Source organism: Dermacentor silvarum, chromosome 1, assembly GCF_013339745.2.
Source record: "Dermacentor silvarum isolate Dsil-2018 chromosome 1, BIME_Dsil_1.4, whole genome shotgun sequence".
NCBI classification, from domain to species: Eukaryota; Metazoa; Arthropoda; class Arachnida; order Ixodida; family Ixodidae; genus Dermacentor; species Dermacentor silvarum.
In genome coordinates this window covers 25,293,468-25,317,871 of record NC_051154.1, presented here as the reverse complement: position 1 = coordinate 25,317,871, position 24,404 = coordinate 25,293,468, and the positions used below count along the sequence as shown (strand labels likewise).

Sequence of the window (24,404 nt, the reverse complement as noted above, 5' to 3'; positions counted from 1 at the left end):
GCCTAAGTAAATGACAGCTGGCCTTGAACACACATAAATATCCGCTCGTGTGTTTTTTTTTCTTTTTTTAATTAGACCCAGCTTTGTAAAAGACCACGGTACGTAAAACGGAGAAATCGGTGCACACGCAAGGTTATTTGCACCAGATGGCAGAAATAAAAAAGGCGCATTATAAGTCATTGCACATTAGAGAGTTTAGAATAGGGGCCCCAAAGAAATAGCGTCGACACCACTGCGCATGCGCGAGACGCAAACTGCGTTTGGGTTTTGCGTCGGGCACGCTATTTCACCGATTTACCGGGAGCCCCAATAGCGGCCCCAAAAGCTTTGCGCCAACATCTGACGAGGCTTCGTGAGACAAACGCCAAGTCCAGACAGCTGCTGTACGTGGAGCCACGTAAGAACGTAGGACTGCCGTCATTTAACAACAAAAGTTCATTGTCATGAGCGACGGATACCAAATGTCTGCCTTTCGCGTTGATCTTCGTACTGCCCCACAGTGTGTGATGAGCGTTGAAATCCCCAATGATGACCCACGGATCAGGAGTTGATGATAGGATGTCGCGTAGTCTTGTTTGATCAAATCGACTTGATGGAGACAGGTAAGCGCCCACAACGGTGATGCTAAGTTTCTTCTTTTTCACTGTTAGACATATATATTGATTGTCGTCATGAGGAGCCACAGGCTGAAGAATGTAAGTGAGATTGCGACGAATAAACACCATAACCTTGCTGTTTTTCACCAGTAGTAGATGACATGAATGATTCATATCCAGAGAGCCTGATTGTGCGGGATAAGTTCGGTTCGCAGATGACAATGATCGGACCTCGTCCTCGTCAGACGTGCTGGGTGGTTTGCGGATATAGAAACACATGGGAGTGACCACATTCCCACATACGTCAAAATAAGCGGATTATCTCCTTCCAAGATACGCGATACCATCCAAAGAGTGGACTGGACCAAATTTCAGTCTCTCATGGAAGAGCACTGTCAAGACAACATTTCACATCGTTTGGAAGAGACTATCAAGAGTGCAGTACAAGATACTATGTGCACTCTCACATGCTCTTCGAAGCTAACGGAATTTGATATAGATTAGAACGACTTCGAGTAATTCGTCGACGTGCTGAACGAAGGTACCGCCGCACGCATGCAATGGATGATTTACGGACCGCCAGACGCATCCAAAAGAAGATCCAGCGCCGGTTAGCTAAGCTGGAATCACAACGCTGGGCTGCGTTCTGTGAGTCTCTAGACCCTCGCAAGCCTTTATCGCAATTGTGGAGGACGGTACGAGGTCTCCGGACACTGCCCGTGCAGCGGTTTCCATTCAAGGCCCTAGCCCTTTCACAACAGCGACCGGATATTGACGTGGCAGAAGAGTTCTGCGCCAGATTATCCGGCCAACTCACTTCTCCCAACAATTTTCCGCCTTTGAGTAGCTCTCCACCACCGCGAGATCAACGCATAGATCTACCTTTTTCAATCCATGAACTTAAGGCAGCACTAGCTTTGTGTGGGCGCACATCGGCTCCAGGACCTGACGGCATTTCTTACAGAGCCCTACGTCATCTGGGTGAGCGCGCAAGCATTGTTCTCCTAGAGCTCTACAATGAATCTTGGCGAGATGGCACGCTTCCGATAAGCTGGAAAACCAGTCGCCTGGTTCCACTACTGAAGCCTGGCAAATCGCCTTTGGCGCTCTCATCGTATCGCCCGATCGCTTTGGCTAGTTGTGTGGGCAAAGTAATGGAGAGAATGATCCTAGGACGCCTGGAGTGGTACCTAGAGTACCACAACATTTACCCAGAGGCTATGACGGGCTTTCGCCGTGGTCGATCATCAATAGATAACGTCGTCGACCTAGCCACCTACGTTCAGCACGAAAAATGCCGAAAGCGTCTTTGCGCTTCCTTGTTTCTTGACGTGAAAGGGGCATATGACAACATTACACATGAAGCCATACTTACTGCTCTCGAAGAGGTAGGTGTGGGCGGCCGGATGTTTCAATGGATACGCGACTACCTCTCCATGCGATCCTTTTTCGTGAACACTGAGGACGGCCACACCTCTCTACATTACAGCTACCGCGGCGTCCCCCAGGGCGGTTTCCTCAGCCCTGTGCTGTTTAATCTGACTCTCCTGTCTCTCATTGAGCACCTGCCAAACACAGTTCAGCTATCAATGTATGCGGATGACATCTGCGTTTGGACGTCTGCAGTAACACGCCTACAACTGCGTGCGAGGATCAGAAAGCCGCATCTCAGACTGCTATTTACCTCCGGAATCGAGGTCTGGAAATATCGTCTGGGAAATGCGCACTTGTGGCATTTACACGGAAGCCCATGGCAGACTACAGCGTATTGATAAATGGCCAAAGAATACCCTACATTCGATCTTACAAGTTTCTAGGCGTTATAATTGACAGAGACATGTCATGGAGCCATCATGTTTCATACATGAAGAAGCGGTTAACAGGCATCTGTCACCTGTTTAAGTTCTTCACTGGAAAGACATGGGGAATGTCCACAAGTGCTATGCTGCAACTATACAATGTGCTGTTTCTTGGCTTCCTGCGGTACAGCTTGCCAGCCTTAACTAACGTCAACAAAACGAGTCTGCGCACCATACAAAGTGTTCAAGCACAAGCGCTCCGCATTTGCCTAGGCCTGCCTCGGAGTGCATCCACAGTGGCGACTATAGCAATTGCTGGAGACCACCTCGCCAAGACTCACATTGAGGTTGAAGCATTAAGGACACATATACGACATCTTGCCCGGACTCCCCACCACCACCTGGCATCTCTGCCAGCGGACAGACAACGTACCTCTTTCTGCCAAACAATAGCCACGCATGGTGAATCTTTACCAACTTGCTTCACTCCTGCCACAAGACCTTCGATTCCTCCGTGGTGCCTTACACAGCCAAATATCAACCTGACAATACCTGGCATCCACAAAAAAGCAGAGCTGTCATCACCAGCCTTTAAACAGCTCGCCTTACTTCTGTTGTACGAGAAGTACCAAGACTCTGCCCATATATACACCGACGGCTCCGTCCTGCCGAACAGCTCTACCGCGGCAGTGGTGATACCAACGATGGGCACAACTATTAAATTCAAGACGTCTCACGTCACAACATCGACGGCAGCAGAGCTCGCAGCACTTTGTGCCGCGCTGCAATTCATTAGTGATCAAGTGACACACAAATGGACAATTTTCTCCGACTCAAAGGCGGCTCTGCAGTCTCTACTATCACCTTTACGCCGCGGTCCACACGAGCAGCTGGTCTTTGAGATTGCCGAGGCAATACACAATCTGACTGAGATAGGGCAAGAAATAACTTTTCAGTGGCTCAGTGGCTTCCAAGTCACTATGGAATTATCGGCAATGAACGGGCCGATCAAGCTGCCCGCACAGCTCATAAAGAAGATCACAAACGACCCATTCCACTTTCTAGGACTGACGCTGCACGGAAGCTCCGCGTGATCGCCCGCCAACGCACAAGGTCACAATGGAATGAATCGCACTTCATGCATGCTCGCTTATACTCTCTGGACCCAACCCTAAGCCTTCGAGTACCATCAAGGCTTCGCCGAGGAGACGCAACACTTTTGTGCAGATTATGGTTGGGCGTTGCGTTTACCAACGCCTATGCGTTCCGCATAGGAATGGCCGACAGCGCAGCCTGTGACCACTGCGGCAATGAAGAATCAATTGTACATATTTTGTGCGACTGCCCGCAGTACAGTGCGCAAAGACATTCTCTTACCAACGCGTTCAACCAATTGGACGACCGGCCTCTGTCGGAAGAAAAAATTCTCCACCACAGACTGGACCCAACGTCACAGAAGAAGGCCGTGCAGGCGCTTCTGCGCTTCTTGCGAGCCACCGGCCTATCTGACCGACTGTGATTCGAACACTCTTCCGGTGCAACGAAACAATCGCACACCTTCTTTGTGAGTGCCCTCGTTTTAACCCGCAGAGAGCAGCTCTCTCAGCCACGATAGGTCAACTGGACAAACGCTTAATAACGCAAATCAACATCCTTGTAAACTGGCCTACACGAAAAACAGCGCGAGCCACCTTGAAGGCACTGCTGCGTTATTTAAAAGACACCGAACTCAGTGACAAATTGTGACTGTACACTGTGTGACGTAGGATGGGACGTTGACACTATTCAACACTAGAACGCCTTCGCAGACTGACAATGCCCACAGAAACAGTTCAGTTGTGTGTGTGTGTGTGTGTGTGTGTGATTTTTTTTCTTTCCTTTTTTTTCCCCTTTTTTGTACTTATTTTTTCTCTCTCTCTCCTGTCGAATCCCTTTACCCCTCCCCCGGTACAAGGTAGCCAACCGGAGATAATGTCTGGTTAACCTCCCTGTCTTTCCTTCACCTTTTTTTCTCTCTCTCTTTGCGCCAACAAACATGGCGGCGCCCATCGAAGCCACGGCTCTCACCGAGCACCAAACTAGGCTCGATTCGTGGTAGCGCATGAAATTCGTAAGCTAGGAGAAGTGACTGCGTTTATCGCTTTCTCTCAACTAACATGTGTAATGAAGATTGATCCCCTAGACGCCGCTGATTCCGAATTCGATTGTCAATTTCATGGCTCGTAGGCCTAACATGGATTAGCTTGGCTCGTGAAGGCACGTAAAATTGGTTACTCCAAATTAAGCGCAACAAATCGCTTGCTGTTATTAGAATAACCTCTAAAATGTTATTAAAGGCAAAAGCGTGAAAGTAAAAAAATTACTCTTCTTATCATAAAATGGTATAGTTTATCTTAATATTTGTAACAGTTTCTCTTTGACACCGTAGTGGCGCTGCAAGCGCAAGACGCTATTCGCAAGCGCAAAGCCCTATTCTAAAACTCTTCACTCCTGCATGCCCCAACGCTAACACCCGCAAAGCTCTTTGGGGCCCCAAACTCTTGGGGCCCCTATTCTAAACCTCTCTATTAAGCATCTTCTAAGACGCAACACACCTGTAAACCACTTCATCGCTTTCTTGCGCCCAAATCAAAGAAGTCGGATGAATTTCAAAGGTCTTAGAGAAGCACTTATAGGAGTTCTTTTTCGAAAACTCCACTTCTCTTTCTCCTTCAGTGAACACTTTCTGGGGCAGTGCGCTGATCAGTGAGCTCGCTAAAGGTAAAAAGCAGCGACAGAAAGAGAGATAGAAAAAGAAAACGGACGCGTTAAAATAAACCCGGAATACGTGAAACAAAGAAGGAATTGCGCCCACAGACTTTGCATAATGTTTTTCTGTCTTTATTTGAGCTCTCGGACGAGAGGGAAATATCAAGAGAAGCACTGACCTTTCTTATGTTATAGTGCCAAAGCCCGCTTTGTCCAGCCCAATAGTTTCTCGGCTATATACAGCTTCAGTATAGCACTCGAACGACCGTAAATCTTCACATCGGTCGTCGGTCTGCATTCAAAAAACCGCCTGACTGGCCGGCCGGCAGGACCCAGTCGTGCGGCATATATTTACGACCCGTTTTTCAAAGCGTGTCGAAGGCGCAGGTTGTGTTTTCCGTCGGGGATTCCCGGCACGACGGGCCGCCGGACACGGGATTGTCGAAACGGCCACTTTCAACACCGTGCGAGACCGTTCGCCCCCCGTGAGGGTGTGAATACGGTTGGTGACGACTTGCGCTTGTGGTTCGCTTCATTCGGCAGCGTATTATGCGCGCCGCGTAAAGAAAGAAAATGAACGGCTCTTGAGTGTTCGCAAAAATGTAACCTTGGTGCCGACAATAAGGTTTCTCCAGAGAAGTTGCACAAGGAGCGGAAAATAACACGCACGAACGAGCAAGCCTATCCAACAGACCCGACATATATGCTCCAAGTGTTTCTCTTATCTTTATTCGACTCAGAAGCTATAAGCAGCTGGACTTGACCGATCATCTACAAGATCTATGAGTAGCTTCTGTCGTGATCGGTACTACTACAAGTACTATCAGTAGCTTCCCGTGCCCTACTCGTCTTTTTCCCTAACGCCTCGTCACGTGTATGAGGTTAGCCAGTCGCCCGCGTTCCTGGTTATAACCTTCAGTAAAGGAAGCGACGCTTGTTTGTAGTGAGACATTTCGCATGGCTATTTCTCTAGGTGCAAAGAATTAAACGAGAAAGCCATTACACGTGCGTGCAGTTCAACGTTGGTCGACAAGCCTCATATGCTGGCAAATGTTAGACATCTTTACGGCCACCTTACACGTATCTTTGCGCTACGTACGAAGATCGCCACCTCATTACCATGCTCTTGGTGCACTCTGGCAGTGATTGTCCGTTGGACCACTTTTTTCCGCAAGCTATATTGCGTCAGATGTTATTGGCCGCGCGGTCGCTTGTGTGTCTGATGCTTTCTGGTATGCCAATGTACAATACTGCACAATTCATAGCTTTATGTCTCGTTTTATAATGCAGTTTATTGGCATGCGCACGTAATACAAGGAGATCATGGCATATTTATTTGTGCTCACGTATGTACGAGTAAAATCGCCCTGCTTGCCGCGTATGCGAAATCGCTGTTTCTTGCGCTCTGCTTTTTCTTTTTCTTACACGCAAGACAACACCTTGACCTCTACTGAAGCTCACCAATATGCACTCGCTATCATAAAATGTTTCACTGTGTGTGCGGACGTGCGTTTAAAGGGCCCCTTTCTTGCATATTTTAAGAGTGCAGTGTGTTCTATCTCAGCACACGACGTTTTCGTAACCTAAAAAGTCTCGTCAAAAAAAAGGTCAGTGCCACTAGCGTTAATTCTTTACGGCACGTTCATTCGCGCAGTGCATCTTCACCATATATAGGCCGCCATTGTAGCGGCTGTAGGATCATGATAATAATCATGCACTTTTCCCAACGACAATGAGGATTGAGCAAAAGAAAATAACTCGGCCGGTATTAAACTTGGAGCTTTCCCCTTGTTGAACAACGATTGCTTTGAGCAGCACTGTCTCCCGGGCCAGTGGTCGCGGTGTACATCATGCATTGCACATCATGCAATTTAACCTGCACAGTGTGCATGTTAAATAAGCATCAAGGTGAAATAATTTAGGCCATGCCGGCCTGAAGAAGTGAAAGAGAGGATAAGAAAGAGGGGGAAGCAGAAGTGGCCATCCTCGACGAAAGATTGTTCGTTTACCACTACCAATCTCCTCTACAACTGAACTGACGTGCTAAATTGTGTTGGTTCTGCCGCGCTCAATAACGCGCCAGATATGCTTGCTACCGCTTCATGTATTTTCGTGAACGAACTAAAGCATTTTATTGCCATATCAATAATACGGACACTCCAGGTGAATTGTTGCCGTCGCCGCGATGTTAATCAGAAAGCCAAAGAACGAGGAGAATGACTGGCCGTGCGCCGCATGCTCTGGGTGTGAGGGCAAGCATGCGAGGGTGAGCCGAGAGAGACAGGGGCCTCATGCACGCCGTCTGCCCGCGCGATTGAGCCCGCGCAAAGGGAGTGCGCGGAGAGCGCCTCTCCTCCTCTATAGCCAAGATGTGGCTTCGCATGGCAGTCCGCGCGACTGAGCGAATACGCGGCCCGCTCGACGTTATGTTGGGGAACATGTCCATGCGGGCGCCAGGCCTAAGGGCGAGACGCGATGGCTGGCGGCTTCAGGTGCGCTGCCTTCTTTCCGCCCGCCGAGTGTGGGAGGTCGCGTAATGTGAGTTTTGTAGACGCGGCACAGTTGAAATGTTGAAGCGAGCGGCCGCACAAAATGTTCGCTTTGGGACAAGAATGCGTGGTTCCCGCTGCCGGCGCCTGATTCTCGAGCCAGTGTCTTGACAGTGAGTTCTCACGGCCATAGAGTGAGATCTTAAAATGTTTGTCTGCGAATGTTTAATGTAACTTTTACGGCCTATAAAACTACGAGCCTTCGTCTAATCGTCTAGTACATTGCTATCGCTCTTGATGGTTAAAGCGAAACCACAGCTTTTTTTTTTTTTTTTGGCCATTTCTTCGCTTCCTGTCGCGTATATGCAACTTATCCAGTTGACGAGGGCGCCACGCTGTATTATGCTAAAAATATGCGCTGCAAATTTCTGCCAGAGCACCCTCACGACTTCGTCAATTGCACATACAAAATTGGAATGAAAATTTTGTAGTTACGTGCCCCGGAATAGGATAATGTTCACTCGGCTTAGAGAGCTTCTTTGTCCACACGTTGATAAAGCTACCAAAAGGCACACAAACACGCACACACACACGCACGCACGCACACATACACGCACGCCTACACACACACACGTACAAAAATACGCATTCACGCAGACAGTTCATCATTGAAACTACTACTCTTGCAGAAATAGAAATTGGCGTATTGGTGTGAAGCAACGCCCTCCGGGAGACTGACAGCCCCGAAGAAGGGAAAACGAGCACATTTTGTGAGAACGACATCTCTGGTTAATTAAAGTGAGCATGCGAGTTTTGCAAGCAGAGCGTGCAACGAACCCGTGTTCTATGGTAGTTTATACCGAAAGATTAAAAGTCACACTGCGGCGCTCAAGCTCTGTGATACTGGTCGGAGACAGTAATTAACCATAGCTACATGTCAGACGTTGCGCAGGTATTTCAGTATACCAACTATGTAGCTATGTAAAGCCAAGCCTCTTTTCGGGTGAGAAGCGCAGATAAGCAAAGCAAGGACATGAAAGTTATTCGGTTTTAGCTCTAAACACTCTGCTGTCAGATTAAAAACCGTGTGTGTTCCTCATCAAATGAACAAATGTTGAGGATTAACAAGATTGCCTTCGCTTCAAAGCAAAATACAAACGTGCCCGCGTAAGCCAATTATTTGAGTAGACGAACCGATCCCCAATGAACTTCGTTTTTTCTTTTCTTTTTTTCTCATGATATACTCTCCTGTAACTCTGAAAGCGCTTCTTTGACAGCATTTTCGCAACTTTTTCAGATCGGAGGCTTTCGCAATCACATAGGTTCTGTGTTAGGCGGTTACAGTAAGCTGAAGTATTGGAAGAGTTTTCCTGATTATATTACATGATTCGGTAGCATCAGAATTGTTTTTCTGCTAGGCAGGCTTCACAATGCCACTGCCGCTGTGCTTATATATATATATATATATATATATATATATATATATATATATATAGCTTTCTTTCACTGCGTCATTAAGTATTTTATGATTGGCAATCACCGCGAATAGAGCGCAGCCATGCTTCGAGGTGATGCAATCGGATTAGGCCAGGCGCGCTACAGCAACAGCAATTTTAGCAATTTTGAGCGACTGACAAATATACTTCGTCGTTAACGCTAGAAGTGCGTTTCTTTTTGTCGACGACAGAGGATTTTTGATACATTACAGAAAGTCAACAAAACACTCTTAAAGCCTCGTACCTGATGCTGCTGCTTTTCAGACAAACCACGCCTTAACGGCTTCGTCTTCACGTCATATTATAGTTCTGGCATCGGAGCGGCCCTGTTGAACCCCAGATGACCGCTCCCACTGCTATACCCACGTGCTAACATTAATACCAGTGTCGCGGACAGTTTGTCCTGCGCCATTATAATTAGGTGACTACAGCATTGCTTCAAAAAATTGTCTAAATTACGCGTTAGCGCCGAGAACTAAGTATATGTGATGACAGTGATGACAGAAAATACACTGGCCGAAAATGTTTTCTTCCTTTCGATGTTTTTTTAAATTTTTGGGGGGCGTGGATTTGGCCCAGAAGGCCTTAGCGTTGGACACATTCAATCCGGAAAGTGCGCAACACCCATAATTCGAGGGGCCCTTCGCAACGGACGGCAACTGCAGGAGACGTTCTTGGGAGGAAATCAACGAGAGCTTGCGCCACCACGACGCCGTCGACCGGAAGAGTCGAGTTTCGACAAAATGAAGTACGCCAAAAATTGTGTCTGTGTGTGAGACGCGTATACGAGCTTTCAAAGAGCGAGAATCGAGATCTAAACTTCAGAACCCAGAGTTGCCATCGCCGCTGGTGGCGGCAGTAAAATGCGAGCTGCTGCGGAATGGAATAGCACAAGTGCACCGGAAACTGGGTGACCTCCGACACCCGAGGAGAAAGTGCTCAGCGCATGTGGTGAAGTTCCTCAGGACAAAAGACAGCGCGAGAGAGGCGCATGCTTCACTGTAGAAAACCGAAAAGCTTTCGGGCTGACATTGACGCCAGGTCACCCGAGGAAACAATGCGGATTGTGTGCACGAAAGCTGTCTTGTCGGTTTCACCCAGAAGCAATAGAGAGGAGTGCACATCAAGAAAACAAAACAAAACAAAAAAAGAATAGATGGACTTTTGTACTGTTTGTTCCTGTCACTAGCCCTTATCTAAACAAAATTAAATTATGGGGTTTTACGTGCCAAAACCATGATCTGATTATCAGGCACGCCGTAGTGGGCGACTCCGGAATAATTTGGTCCACCTGGAGTTCTTTAACGTGTGCCTGAAATCTATGTACGCGGGTATTTTCGCATTTGGCCCCCATCGAAATGCGGCCATCGTGGCCGGGATTTGATCCCGCGACCTCGTGCTTAGCAGCCAAACACCATAGCCACAAAGCAACCGCGGCAGGCTAGCACTATTCTTAGACGCCCCTTGAGCTGATGACTACCGTTTACGCTCGCTTCACCTTGGTGAAGTTAACTAGTGGAAATATTCTGTCACTTTCTCGAGACAGACTTAGGAAAGCGTGTTTTCTTTTTTTTTGTTTCATTTCTTTTCTTTTTTTTCTGTCTATGCACAATGGGGCTTAAAAATGGATTCACGTGGCGGGGCGGATTGCAGATTCAGTCCGCGGACAAGCGAGACGTGGTTCGAGTGCAAAAAAAAGAAAAAAATCGCAGTTCCACCCGAAATACGAAGCATTGATTGCGATAACACATTAGTAGATAGCTATACGAAGAAAGGATAGTAGTTGTATCGGCCGTGTAAAGCTGTAAATATTCGCTTACTAACAAAATAAACAAGCACGGTGTCACGCGCGCACAGGTAAACATGAACACATCTCGCTCAATGACCGCGGAAACCCGTCAAAACGCTGGAGTGACGAAGCGCGCCAGCGGCAGCGAGAAAATTGACCTTTGCGCTGGCTTTCACTTCAGCGCGAACTGAATGTCGAAAGCACAGCGCATACGAAGCTACCGGCACTAGGGCGAATGCACTTTGTGCCCATCGCAGATGGCTTTGAAGATGAGGCTCCCGATGGCGCACACTTTAGCGACATCGCAGATAGCCTTCAACATACGGCGCCTGCGCGGCAGATCCGTCCTCTCTCGCATGAGCGATAAGCTGTGGTTGCCGGATCACCCGCGCTCGCTTTCAATCGCACACGCAGCGTCCGGCGCGCGGCGACGATTTTGTCGTCGTTACACTTTATACGGAACCTCACGGCAACGGCGACGGCGACGGTGACGGCAAAAATACGTCTGGAGTGTCCATATAATTGCTATCGCAATAAAACACCAGGACGCCACAGACGAATTTTTGCGAATCAGGCGCGTTACACCATAGTCTGCGGACTTTATGAGCGGTCCGGCCGGTCATGTGAATTCAACACAAGCGTTGTTTTTAGTGACATGCCGGTCTTGACACGAGTTGCGTACTACTGTCGTGACTTTCAATAGAAACTCAGCTGTCAATTGCACAGAAAGCCACCAGAGCCCTACCGCACTTTTTAAAGACGACTGGCCTGAGCGACCACCTTTAAATGCACGGCGAACGCTTGTATGAGTGCGCGTGCATCACTTATCATCCCTTTACTTTCTTCTTTTCGTTTTGATTCCGTTTTTCCCCTCCCCCAGTGTAGGGTAGAAAAGCGAGAGCAATCAGGTTAACCTACCTGCCTTCCTTTTTCTTTCTCGCTCTCTAATACTGTATCTTGCACAGTTATATACCTGCGCATTTGATTAGCGCTATCGATGTGCTCTTTTACGGCGTCTATCAACACCATTCTTGAAATGCATATTCGTGCATACCCATGTTTCCAGTGTTTTCCTTAAGCCAGAGCGAGCGATTGCAAGCAGACGCTCGTATTATGGAGAGCTACTAATGCTGTGTACTAAAAACTGTTTTTATTTTTTCGCTCCGCGCTAAAATTTGCGTGAAGTGAGCTTGTAAAGCCTCGATTAAGGCCAGGATGCCTTTATTACGACGCTGACAGAGAGCGCTGGTATCCCAAAGCAAAGGAGAAGTATTGCACTTTACTCCTTTGTTCTAGAATGAAACATCTTCCAAACTATCTTCTCCCTTACCATCAGTTGAGCGTCTGACATGAGTTTCGACTAAAAGATAAATGGTGAGCTTCCGATCATTGATTACTGTCCCACTCGGTAGCGCGAGGATTTAAGCATACATTTTCTGCAGTAAGGCGGCAAGAACACTGATGAATATGAAGAATATGACCATATCATAAGAAGCCAACAAACAATGACCCCAAGGACAACATAGGGGAAAATACTTGTACTTACTGATTGAATTAAAGAAATGATAAATGAATGGAAATAAATATGGATGAAAAAGCAACTGTCCGCAGGTGGGGAACGAACCCACGTCTTCGCATTACGCGTGCGATGCTCTCACCATTGAGCTACCGCGGAGCCGTTTTCCCATCCACTTTCTGGGGTATTTATGTGTCTGCAACTAGAATTAACCCTGGGAGTGTTAGCCAGCGCCACCACTCACAAACCTAGGGGCGGATGTGGAACATCCTTTCTGCCGCAGGCGTCACGAGCACGTGATCTTTTTGGGTGATGGCAACTGGTAAATAAACCCACATTGCTACCTGAAGGCATCAATGTTGCCGAATTCGAGCCCTCGTTATGTAATGAACGAGAAGAAAGGGAACCGAGGGGCCTGTTTTTTATTATCATATCATATATAAGAAGCCAACAAACAATGACACCAAGGACAACATAGGGGAAAATACTTGTACTTACTGATTAAATTAAAGAAATGATAAATTAATGGAAATGAATATGGATGAAAAAGCAACTGTCCGCAGGTGGGGAACGAACCTGCGGCAGAAAGGATGTTCCACATCCGCCCCTAGGCTTGTGAGTGGTGGCGCTGGCTAACACTCCCAGGGTTAATTCTAGTTGCAGACACATAAATACCCCCAAAAGTGGATGGGAAAACGGCTCCGCGGTAGCTCAATGGTGAGAGCATCGCACGCGTAATGCGAAGACGTGGGTTCGTTCCCCACCTGCGAACAATTGCTTTTCATTCATATTCATTTCCATTAATTTATCATTTCTTTAATTCAATCAGTAAGTACAAGTATTTCCGCTATGTTGTCCTTGGTGTCACTGTTTGTTGGCTTCTTATATGATAATGAAAAACGGGCCCCTCGGTTCCCTTTCTTCTCGTTCAAGAATATGACCAGGCACTCAAAAAAGAAAATCACAACAAATAGCTAAAAACACGACGAGAGTGTCCCTCAACGCATTAAGTAGGGGAATGTATCGAACAATAAAACATATTCGCAAAAAAAGATGTGTTCTTTTGAACATCTTCCACAACTCACTTCGTAAGTGGACGACTCAAACATCATCTGGTTTCAAGAAGCTAAGGTTGTAGAAACTGAACGCAACTTCTCCCACCACTCACTTTTCTCTCTCTCTCTCTCTTTTTGTCTCCTACACACATTTAACGCACTTTCTTGAGGACCTCAACCGGAGAAATAGGAGGAGAGCCAGAGAGCGAGAAAAGCGAAAATACAGCTTCTTAAGGCGTCTTCATCGGGGTGTCTCAAGTTCTAGGTACATTTCTTCCGCACAAACCGACTTTCTTTTTTTATCTTCACTTTTTTTTCGAAACTCGTACGTAGAAGGGTCACGTCGGGCTGCTCGTTTACCCGGAAGAGAGCCGAGAGTGGCCTTACGTTTCGTCGACTCGTTCCGCACGGGCTGTCACCCATCTCCACAACTCGGCGCGTCTAAGTCGTCTTGCTGACTTCCCGGACCGGTCAAAGAGAAACGAACTGGTGTTGTGGGCTCCAGTTTCGCGGCGCGCGCAATTACTGTCGGCGATGAAAGACGATAACTGCTATTTCAATCTCTTCATTTAGCGCCTCGGGAGGTAGCGGCAGGGAGGCGTGCTACGCCCGGGTTATAGTTCCATAGGAAAAACGAGATGACGAGGTCACTCCGTCGTATACTGCAGTTTACGCAAACATCAACGACTCGGATGACAGCGGCCACACTGCCCGTTCCACGCATTGATTAGCAAAGACAAGCGGTCACGATCTCTCCGCGGATCTTATTTCGTGTGCGCATTGAGTGCTGGGCGTGAAAGGCGATAACTGGCCCCCGTCGGCGTCGGGAGACAGGTGAAGGAAGGGCGCCCTCCCAGGCGGGCGCGAATGCGGCACCGAGACGGCCCGCGCAGCTTGCGGGAGAGCACGACTGGCATCTCGACTTCCTGCATGCCAGACCTCACAATGGGACACAAACTCACGCGCCGCATGTTTGTAGGATGGTGACGGAAATGCCCAAAGACAACGGCGTACAACAACTAATTTTAGATAGCGCTGCGCTTTCGCGTCTGCAAACTTGTCATTTGTGTCCTGCATAGTATAGTGTAGGGTTTTGAATACAAATTTTTAAAAACTTAAGTAGTCCCTTCGTCGCCTTCAGCTGCGATGTCTTCTGTCGACGACATGTGAGAATCGTTTCAACTGACATTGGTCTATTGTCAAAGTATTGATATTGTCAAGGTATTGATATTGTCAAGGTATTGAAACGGACTTGGGACAAGCGGCTGTGACAGTGATGTCACGTACCACGCAAGAGTGACGGACTGTGACTAACGATATGGGTGCCGTGCTATGTGGTCTCTCTCTATCTCTCCTCCCCATCTTTCATTCCCCCCATCCCGCTCCCATGTGTAGGGTAGCAAACCGGTTGTGCTAAACTGGTTAACCTCCCTGCCTTTCCTTCTTCACTCTTTCCTTCCTTCCTTTGAATACAAATCGGTAGATATAGTTAGCACATCTGACCTGTTTGCACGTCTATTTGTCCAGTCAGATGTTTGTCCTTTGGACCACTTGAGGGAAATAGACGACAAGCCTTTTACAGAACAGAAGATCCTGGGACCGTGACTTACACGCGTGTGCAGTGTATACAAAGCCAGTGAACCACTGCTGCGTTCCGCCGCCAATCTACCTGACCGCTTGTGAGTGACAGAACGACGAACTATTCTTCTCTCTTTCTGTTCCTCTTTTAGTTCCCTTTCCTCACTTCTCTCAGTAAAGGGTCGCCAACCGGACTCAGCCTGGTTAACCATTCTGCCTTTCCCATATCGCTTCTCGCTGTGTCACTCCTGACGTGTGCGCTGTTCACCATATTAGAGATAAAATATATCGCGGGAAAGGGTGAGCAAGGCCAGTATTCACAAAAGTTCACGTAATAGCCTTTTCTCATTGGCCGAGGGCACTCGCCACTCACGATAGCGATCGCCGTGATAATCACTGTGATGATGGCTCATCTGTGAACGGCGCTTACACGTCGGAGATATATTGCGTAAGAAGGAGCGGGATTGTTAGGTAGATTAGGTTAGAGATGCGTACGTGCTGATTACAAGCTTAATTATGCCCAAAATTACAGTCTTTACCTAAAAACCTTGAATTCACGCGGCGATGGTTGCGGAAATGGTTTCAGCTGCTGTTTAAGACATGTAAATTTGATAGCAGTCCCCCGACTAGCACCGGTTCAGAAATAGTTAACTCCACAAATAGGACAAACTTTTGTCAAAGGACAAAGTGAATCAGGTTCACTGGGGTCTCGGTAGTTTCTTCCAGTTTTATTATTCGCTGCAGCAGAGGATATTACCATCAAAGCGGGCATATTTCGTTGCTCATTGCAACTCGCCCTGTGCTGTGGCTCACAATAAATATCATTCACGTGTGATGCATGGACTCTGAATACAAGTTGTAAAATGCGCCATTTTATCATGCGCCATTTTATCATGCGCTTCTTATATCGATTCTTTTAAGGCATGATATGCATATATTCTGCATCAAGCAGTTTTCTGTCAAACATGTGGACTATGCGGAGTCGGGCATGGTCTACAGCTAATTTAGAACAAAATTGTCGATATCGCCGTCTCGCCAGAGATCATTCATCACTCGCTACCGTGTAACAGCTGAGAGCAAATTTTACATGCTGATCGATCCGGAAGTAGAACCCCGGCCTCCCCGGCCTCCCCGGCCACCAGCCGACTGAACCACGAACTAATCAGTGCCATCATAGCTTTGGAGGAATTATATAGTCCTTCTTGGAGAGATTGCGACGCATTATAACTCATGACGGAGAAGCACCATATCAGCGCGAAAGAACTGTGACGTTGGGCCAAAGAATAAGAATACCCCCCCCCCCCAAAAAAAAAAAAAAAAAAAATAAGACGCCAAAGAAGCAGCGGAAAAGGACGGCAGCCGTATACGCTTTGAGGATAGCACCAGCTACGAATATCATGGCAATCGCCAGCAAATAACTCAAGACCTGCGGGACAAGTGAAACTGCGAGTTGTTTTCCTCATACCGCACCAACACTTAAGCTCGAACCGGTTGAAGTGATTAGGGAGAAAAGAGATATTAAGATACCTGCGTTCATAATGCAATCATATCGTTGCATGCTCTCACATTATAATAAATACTTCGAAATATATTTCGAAAATGTTTTCTTTATTTATACTTCGTGAAACCAGGTCCAAACGAACACTGCAGGAAAAAATTAAGAGCGAGGGAATTGCGAGCATGGAAAGACAATGGTACACGACGGGAAAAGAGGATGGCAGCACAAGCCCAGGGACAGCTCGTTACGCCACTGCTTCTGTCTTAGCTCGTCGAGAAAAAGGGGCGAGACGAATGACGTAAGTATGGTCATAAGGGAAAAAAAAGAATAAGTTCTTACGACAAAGCGTAAGTACACATGTGCAGAAGAAGGCGAAATGCACCAGACTTTCACGACGCGTGGCAACTACGCGAAGCAATGAGACTGGCGCCGCTCGGCAACTCTCCGCTAGCCCGCTGGGTGCGAAGGCGGCGAACAACGGCAGACATCAGGAAATTGCGTGGGACGTGAGAACCACGGAGTGAGGCAGACACTGGTGCGAACTTGGCGCGCCGTCACTGACGTCACGCTGCCGCAGGAACCCGCTTTGTTAACTTTTTCTTCGTTATGAGATGCAGGAACCCCACGGTGGCCCCCGGTGCGCGGAGCTAACAGCTTGGTCCCGCGCCTAAATCTGTTACGGGACCGAATGCTCCCCCCACTCCGTTCACTCTTGCGCGCGTCGAAATCTGGAGCGGCTTTGACGCGCTCCATTCGTCTCTGACGTGCGCGGCGCATTTGTAATCTTAATGTGCTCCACTATTGCGGCACGCCTGGCGCCACCAGGACGGGAAAGGCGGAATGGGATGTTGGCGATCTTTCGAGAAGCCGTTCTGACAGTCTTTCTCTACACCGCGCTGTATTCAAATAAGGCCGACGAGCATGCAGATAACGGCGACGCAGTATTCAAATAAGGGAGCGATTCAGCCAACTCGTTCGTGTGGCTCGCCCGCCTTAGCGAAAATACTTTCGCTCACAATCAGACGCATCCTCGACACTGTCTCGAAGGTGAGAGCGGCTTATTCTCCAGCGAGTTGACCTAGATTTGTCGCGACTGCCGTCACTGTGCATCCTGTCGAGATTGCCCATCGAGGCGGGGATGAGGAAATGGCTCCCACGAGTCGCAGAGCGTCGTGTACGTGCACGAGAACAAACACGCGTTGATTGCGGCAAAAGCACGCGAAAGTATAGATGCCGTTACCATTGGCACAAAAGCCATTCTTCAACTACTACTACTTCTACCCACACACATGCAAAAAAAGAAAGCGCAGGCAGGACGCACCACTGAGAGCTCTGCTCTGTTTGCTCGCGTATACATATGTACGTATAACGATACATACGCACTCGGATCAGTGCAGCACTATAGGATTGAGTGCGCAGAAATAAATGCATTGGAGAAAACGAAATTCCGCGTATACGCGCTCGAATGAACGAGCATCAGCAGCAGCAGCAGCAGCAGCAGTGGTGTACGGATAGTGCTGGAAAAGCTGACACGGACGGCATTTTTCCTCCGGGGAGCCGTGGCAATCCTTCGACATACGCACTGGGTAACCGCGCCACCGCCCAAGATTCCGTGCGCCGGACTGAAGAGGGGACGGCCTTTCACCATCTAGAGACGAGGTATGCGCATATGCGCGCGGCTCTCAGCTTGCCGCCAGTGGAGCCTGTCCACCGTCGCTCTCCGACACTGCGCACTGAAAACGGCGACGCCGCTCTGTTCTCACAGGCGCGCCATGCAGCGCTCGACGCTAATGCGCAGAAAGCTTTTCCTCGTACCCGGAAACCCCCCAAAGAAGACCGGCTGGCGTCGCATCAGCTGCGATCTTTCTCGTTAGAACGGCTGCTATGCTTTCTGGTTTTACACTTCTCCTCCGCGTTCCGTCTGTCTGCGAGGCAGTTCTCAGATTTCGGCATTCTGTGTGATTCGCTTTCCTCTCTTCGCTGCACGCACGGGCAGGGTCAAGCGCAGGGCTTGTCGTTTCGTTCGGCTGCTTACTTTCCGCGCAATTTTACTCTGCTAAACCGTTTTTCTTTTCTTTGGCCATTTCATTATTTGTCTCTGTGGCTGTGCGCACGACAGCTTTTTGCTTCGCCAACGTGGCAGTAAACTGGCTAGAGTCCGTTTCCCGGAACACAGTGAGGACTCCTGAACCCGGACATAAAATGTGCGCGTGGTTTAGATCAAGGATGGATCACCGACTTAGGATTAAAAAAAAGAGAGAGAGAGAGAGAGAGATAGAAGTTGAGTCCCAGGAGTGTGCTCTGGTGGTCTGATGCACGGCAAACTGAACGTCCAACGCAAGGTGACGCGAGTCCTACTCCTGGCGACAGGGAACGCGCCAAAATTGGCTCCAGTGTTGGTCACAAGTTCAACTTTTCCTTGTTTTTATTTTTGCATAGGAGTTCTGCCCAACTCAGGGTTGAGCAAGAAATTGCCGGTATTTTAAAGAAAGTAAAAGAAGATTGGCTGGTGGAGGTCGTTCGCAGAAAAAGGGCGCATAAATACAATAACGCTTGCATTACAGGTACCGTCATACAATATTCACGTGGCACTTCGGGTAAAAGCATGCGGCTCGGGAGTCGTATTTCGTATGGTCCACCACACCCTTTTTTTGCTTCTTTTTCTTTCCGGCACAAGTTTAGGAAAGACAGGTCAGTGAGTGCCTGCAGCCGATTTATCTGCAGTACCGCATTGCCGGTGCGCACCCGCCTCTTCAAGGAGTAACGTAGTGATGTCGTACCTTCAAGGCACATTTCTTACAAAACAGATAGGTAGTTGCTCCATAATTGAAATAAGAAGACCAAGGAAATATAAAAATGACAACCAAGATAACGTTCAAATGTTCAAAGAACGGCAAGTAGTACAAAATAGACATAACTAAATAATGAAGATACCCGATACTGGTTTACCTGATACTTACTAATACAATAAACCATGGAAGCAAGCAAGAAAACGTTTTACAGACGATATTTATTGTGCGTAGTCCAATCGAATATATTCGATGAATTTTTATTTAATGTAACTGCAAAAGGGTGCGACGTTGCGCTATAGTAGGCTCATCTTTGCAGGCGTGGCAAACCGCGCAACAATCGTGTCCGGAGACTAGGACGAAAAAGTGGGCGTTGAAGTAGTTTTCGCACAGGTTTGGACGTTTGCGCAATAGAATCGAAACTCCTCCAGCAGGGCAATTTGTGACGCCCACGTCAGGCCGTTGGGGAAGTGCTCCGTAGAAGTGGTCTACGACGTGTCTTTGTCGTGAGGTCGCTATTACGCACGAGAGACCGGGAGATGCCTCAACATATGGCTGATTAAGCACGTGTACAACGTGCGAAACAAGAGCGGAAGCACCCTGATCACCTCATTGCAAAAATTGTGGGTGCACACCGGACTATCTAAAACGTACTGTGCTAAAGCGCTTTATGGACGCTTAAGCGCGTTTGCTGCTTGAAGCACACAACTGATTTCGAAAGCAGCAGTTTAGTCAGCATGCCGTCTACCAAAAAAGAAATTGCGTATCTCGGTCATGCTTAGAACGTGTAATTGTCTGAGCAATTAGACTATACCAGTGATGCGGTAACAAGGGTATATTCCTATGCCTACCTTCTCTAATTCTTACTTCCTTTGTTTCTTTCTTTCTTGCTATTGACATGCTTTGATCACCTGACGTCATGTTGGAAATCACGTGTAGTTAGGGAACTCATTCTTTGCTCTACGCAGTAAGCAAAGGCATTTGTTATTCAGTGATCATGTTATCTCTTTCTAGTCTCTAGCGTTTATTGCGTTCTGTCCCGTCTTTTTCAAGCGAAGCTTGCATTGCCTCACAAGTGTCGGTACCGTCCGCCGTTGTAGGTGTGACCGCAAAAAAAAAAGAAAAAAAAAAGAAAAAAAAAACCGTCTCGCGCAAGGAAAACGGCGGGAAAGACGAAGAATAGACCGCTCTTAAAACACGTGAGGCGCGCGCCCGTAACACGTGACGGCGAGCACCCAATCAGGAGCGGGGGCGCGCCGGGGGAAGGGCAAGGAAGGAAAGAGCCTCGCGCGTGTTGCGTCGGGTCTCCTTTTCAGTGGATGGGAAGACCTCGCGTTGATTGGTCGGCGGCGGAATGGGCCGCTTTCGACGAGAAACGCCGTCAACGTCGTGGGGAGCAGGCACGCGCTCGCCGTGCGGATCCTGCGTTCAAGGCAGCCCAAACCCAGGCTCGGTTACAGCGGCAGGGAGCAGATCCCACGCTAAAAGCTCGTCTTACCGAAGCCCAGCGTCAACGAAGGGCAGCGAACCCCGAGGTCAGGGAACGCGACACCCAATTTTGAGGGTACGACAAGCTTCGCGTGCCCCCCTATTCCTAGTAGGGGAAGGGCCGACGAATTTTTAAAAATTAATGTTAATAATTACTTACGCTACAAATGCTTTGCGATCAGAGCATGAAACTCTGGCATCGGACAGGGCGTTTCATTGTGATACTGCACGACGAGCGAAAAAATTCATAGCTAGTATGCGGCCGCTTACGACGGAGTGACTGTGCGTGATTAATGCGAAAGTACGTCCTTGTTGGTACTCACAAGAATGTGTCTCTTGAATTGCCGGGGAAAGCACGAAGAAGGGCGAGACGCGAAATGAGAGAAAGAGAGAGAGAACAAGGAGAGGAAAAGCAGCGAGGTCAACCAGACCAGCTTCCGGTTTGATACCCTACACTGGGTGTAAGTGAAACGGGAGCATAGAAAGGAGAAAAGAGGGAGGAAGCACCGAGCGCACGCAGGAGGAGGCACAGTAGGACTTTGAACGGTGTCGCAGGCTGGTGCACTGCAAGTACTGCTCTATAGTGCCCGAATCACTTTTTGCGCCAGTGACGGATGTGCCCATGGTTCGACCTTGCGTGTCGACTCTTTTAGCTCGGTGACGCTAGTACACGTTTGTCTCAAGCATTCGGAGACGATAAAGCGAGCGACACGGTATTTTTAGATTGGTTTAGCTGTGTAGGTGGCTCGCGGGCACAGAAAGAATTGTAAAAATCAGATTCACTAACTTTTAAAGATTCCTGCATTCTCATCAAGCACTGCTAAAATTCGAGCAGCCCCATGTGGCAACTTTCCTGGTGACTATTCACCAAAGATTTTTCCTCATGTTATTAACATCCTATACAGGGTATGCATCTTTGTAGGCAGCTTGTTATGGTGAAACGTTCTTCTGCAGTTTAAAAGAAGGTGTTCTATGAGTTCAACAGCATAAACTCACAAAAGAATAAATAAGCGACGAGCTATGACCGTACCATGCAGAGAAACACTTATAGCACACATTCGACTGGTTGCTACCGTGCTGTATAAACCAGGATTGCAACGATGCGGAGCCCGCTGAAGTGAGGAGCCAGCATAAGCCTCTCCGAGCCGAATGGTCGGCCTCTCGACAGATCAATCAGGGTCCGGAAGCGGAAACGCGTCAGCGCTGGTGCTGTTATAAACAAACATGATGGACGCACAAGGCACGCGCACGCAAAACTCCATCCGAACCGAGCCTCGTGACCGGAACTCCGATCTCGGTCGCGCTCTCAGCTTCCCACCACGAAGGTGAGAGCGCGTTTGAGTACTTTGAGTTGAAGCGTGCCGCTCGGAATGAACCAGGTCAATGTGTTCCGACCACTGGATTTTTTTTTCTATTCTTAAAAGGGGAATGGATTGCCACGCGACATAATGCGGGAATAAAGTTATATGTAAGCATGAAGGCCCATTTCATGTAGATACTGCAACAATGACTTACGAAATGTTTTGTCCATGATCCATCGGTTGCAGTCATCAGTTTGGTCATTTCTTAACTTCAGATCTTTCAGTACATTTTACACCAGTCGAAGATAACGCGCGGCGCCAGAGAGCTCGAAAGCGACCACCCGAGCGCGCACCATTAGCACAGGCTGTGCCAAGCTGTAGTCTACACATAAACGGTTGTTTCAACAGATCGGTTGATCTGAGGTCGATACCGTGAACGGCGCATGTTTTGGTCTATCCCGTGTAACGTCCGCAGCTTTCCACGCTTGCAGTCAACAACCCTAGTTTTCTGGAGATGCGGCCACACTCATTGCTAAGTAGACAATAGAGGGAGAGACCGAGATGCCGTTATGCGGTCGGCGAGTGCCTCGTGTTTGCATGCACAATATAGTCGATTTTGTTTTATATTCGTGAACCACATCTTGGGCTAAATTCTCAGAACTTCTAAGAAATTTCTCAGATTTTCGGAAAAATTTCTCAGAAGACATCCGTACAACCACACATCTTATACATAGGAAGCGACTATGGCAGTGACGTGCATTTGGTCAATAAAGAAACAGCAGCATTTACGCTCAAAACGGTGGCACTGAAACGTTTCCGTATATAGTCTACCCGTATTAGTCTCCCCGCACATAACAAACCGACAACACGCATAGGCTGCACACAGTCACGGGTAATGATGCGCTCACCGTTCATGAGGCACTAAGCGGCGGGAACATGAACAATAGGCTTCGTTTATTAGTGAGCGCAACTTCTACATCCGTTCGTTGGCCGCTGTTACGACTAGGTCACGGTGTAAGAATATAGAGTATATATCTTACACCGTGGACTAGGTCAACGAGCGCAACTTCTTTATATTATCACAAACACGATTACAAGCACACTGCCCACTACAGCCACTCGGTTTGCGGTGCACATGCATGTAATCAGGCCGATAACGGCTGGTGTTTATCACGATACTGAGCTGGCAGGCGTCGTTTATCGCCTAGTCGTGCGTTGCTCTTAACAGCTCCGAGTCTGCATACTTCGCTAGAAAATATCGCGCATGGATGGCTCGCTTGATACCGTTCTTGGATTTGCCATGTGTGCAAGTGGTTGTCTAGATGTTTGCTATTGTCACAAGCTTACCCAGATGCACAGGAGCGATATGTGTAACCCAGTGAGGTTAACTACTCTCTTTAATTAACGTGAATATCGGTCATAGTGTCGATTGCTACGAGATACCAGATAGCAAATACGGTTTTAAGTCGCAATGGAAAACAGCAAGGCAAGTTTTCAGTACGGGCATGGTTGAAGCATCCGATGGCTGATACTGCTACCCGATAACTATTTACATATTGCCAAGCACAACAATATATATATATATATATATATATATATATATATATATATATATATATATGCATTTGATAGTCATCTTCATCGAGAGGAATACACCAATAAAATAAAAATGTGAGGGTAGTGGAGTGAGGAAGGTAAAGCCGGTGCGTGATCACTTACCGATTGTCGTCGTACAGGCAAGCTTCAGCAGCGTGACGCTGTGGAGGCAAGAAATAAAAGAAAAAGATAATGAGCATTGTGTAAAATAAAACAGGGCCAACATTTTGCAATTATTTCCTTTGCGTTTCGTCATCGGCATCAACTTTAACACATGCCGCCGTTAATTAGAGCCGTATCCCAACCAACCGACCGAGCGACCGACCGCAAATTATCCGCGCATACGCTTTTCAAAGGGGGGCACGGCACAGCAACACTACATCACTTGAATGGTAAAGTATTGTTTGAATTTTTGTAATGCACTTCACGATAAAATGTTGATTCTTACAGGGGAAAATGAAGCCTAATCTTCCGTTTGAATATCGTCCTAACCTCAGCGCCCATGCATCAGCGTGACGTCGCAGAATTCACTTCATATGCAATAGAGTCCCTTCTTTAGGGACAAACAATCAGCTAACCCGATATGATGCTGTCAGAATCCATGACGTCACGGTGACTGGTTTACAAACTTTAGGATGGTGTCGCCCCCCCCGTTTCTGTCGTCTT

The 24,404-nt window shown here is 47.8% G+C and overlaps 1 protein-coding gene across 2 annotated transcripts in view; it reads right to left on the bottom strand.

Moving 5' to 3' along the window:
- LOC119458206 (neuropeptide Y receptor type 5) overlaps positions 1-24,404 on the bottom strand; it is a 299,626-nt gene that overhangs the window by 28,444 nt on the left and 246,778 nt on the right. Inside the window, exon 5 of one of the 2 annotated variants that reach the window (XM_037720032.2) lies at positions 23,862-23,899. The exons of the other annotated variant lie outside the window; for it this stretch is intronic. The gene's annotated coding sequence lies outside the window, so the exon portion shown is untranslated. The remainder of the gene's footprint in view (positions 1-23,861; positions 23,900-24,404) is intronic. 2 annotated transcript variants of the gene reach the window in all.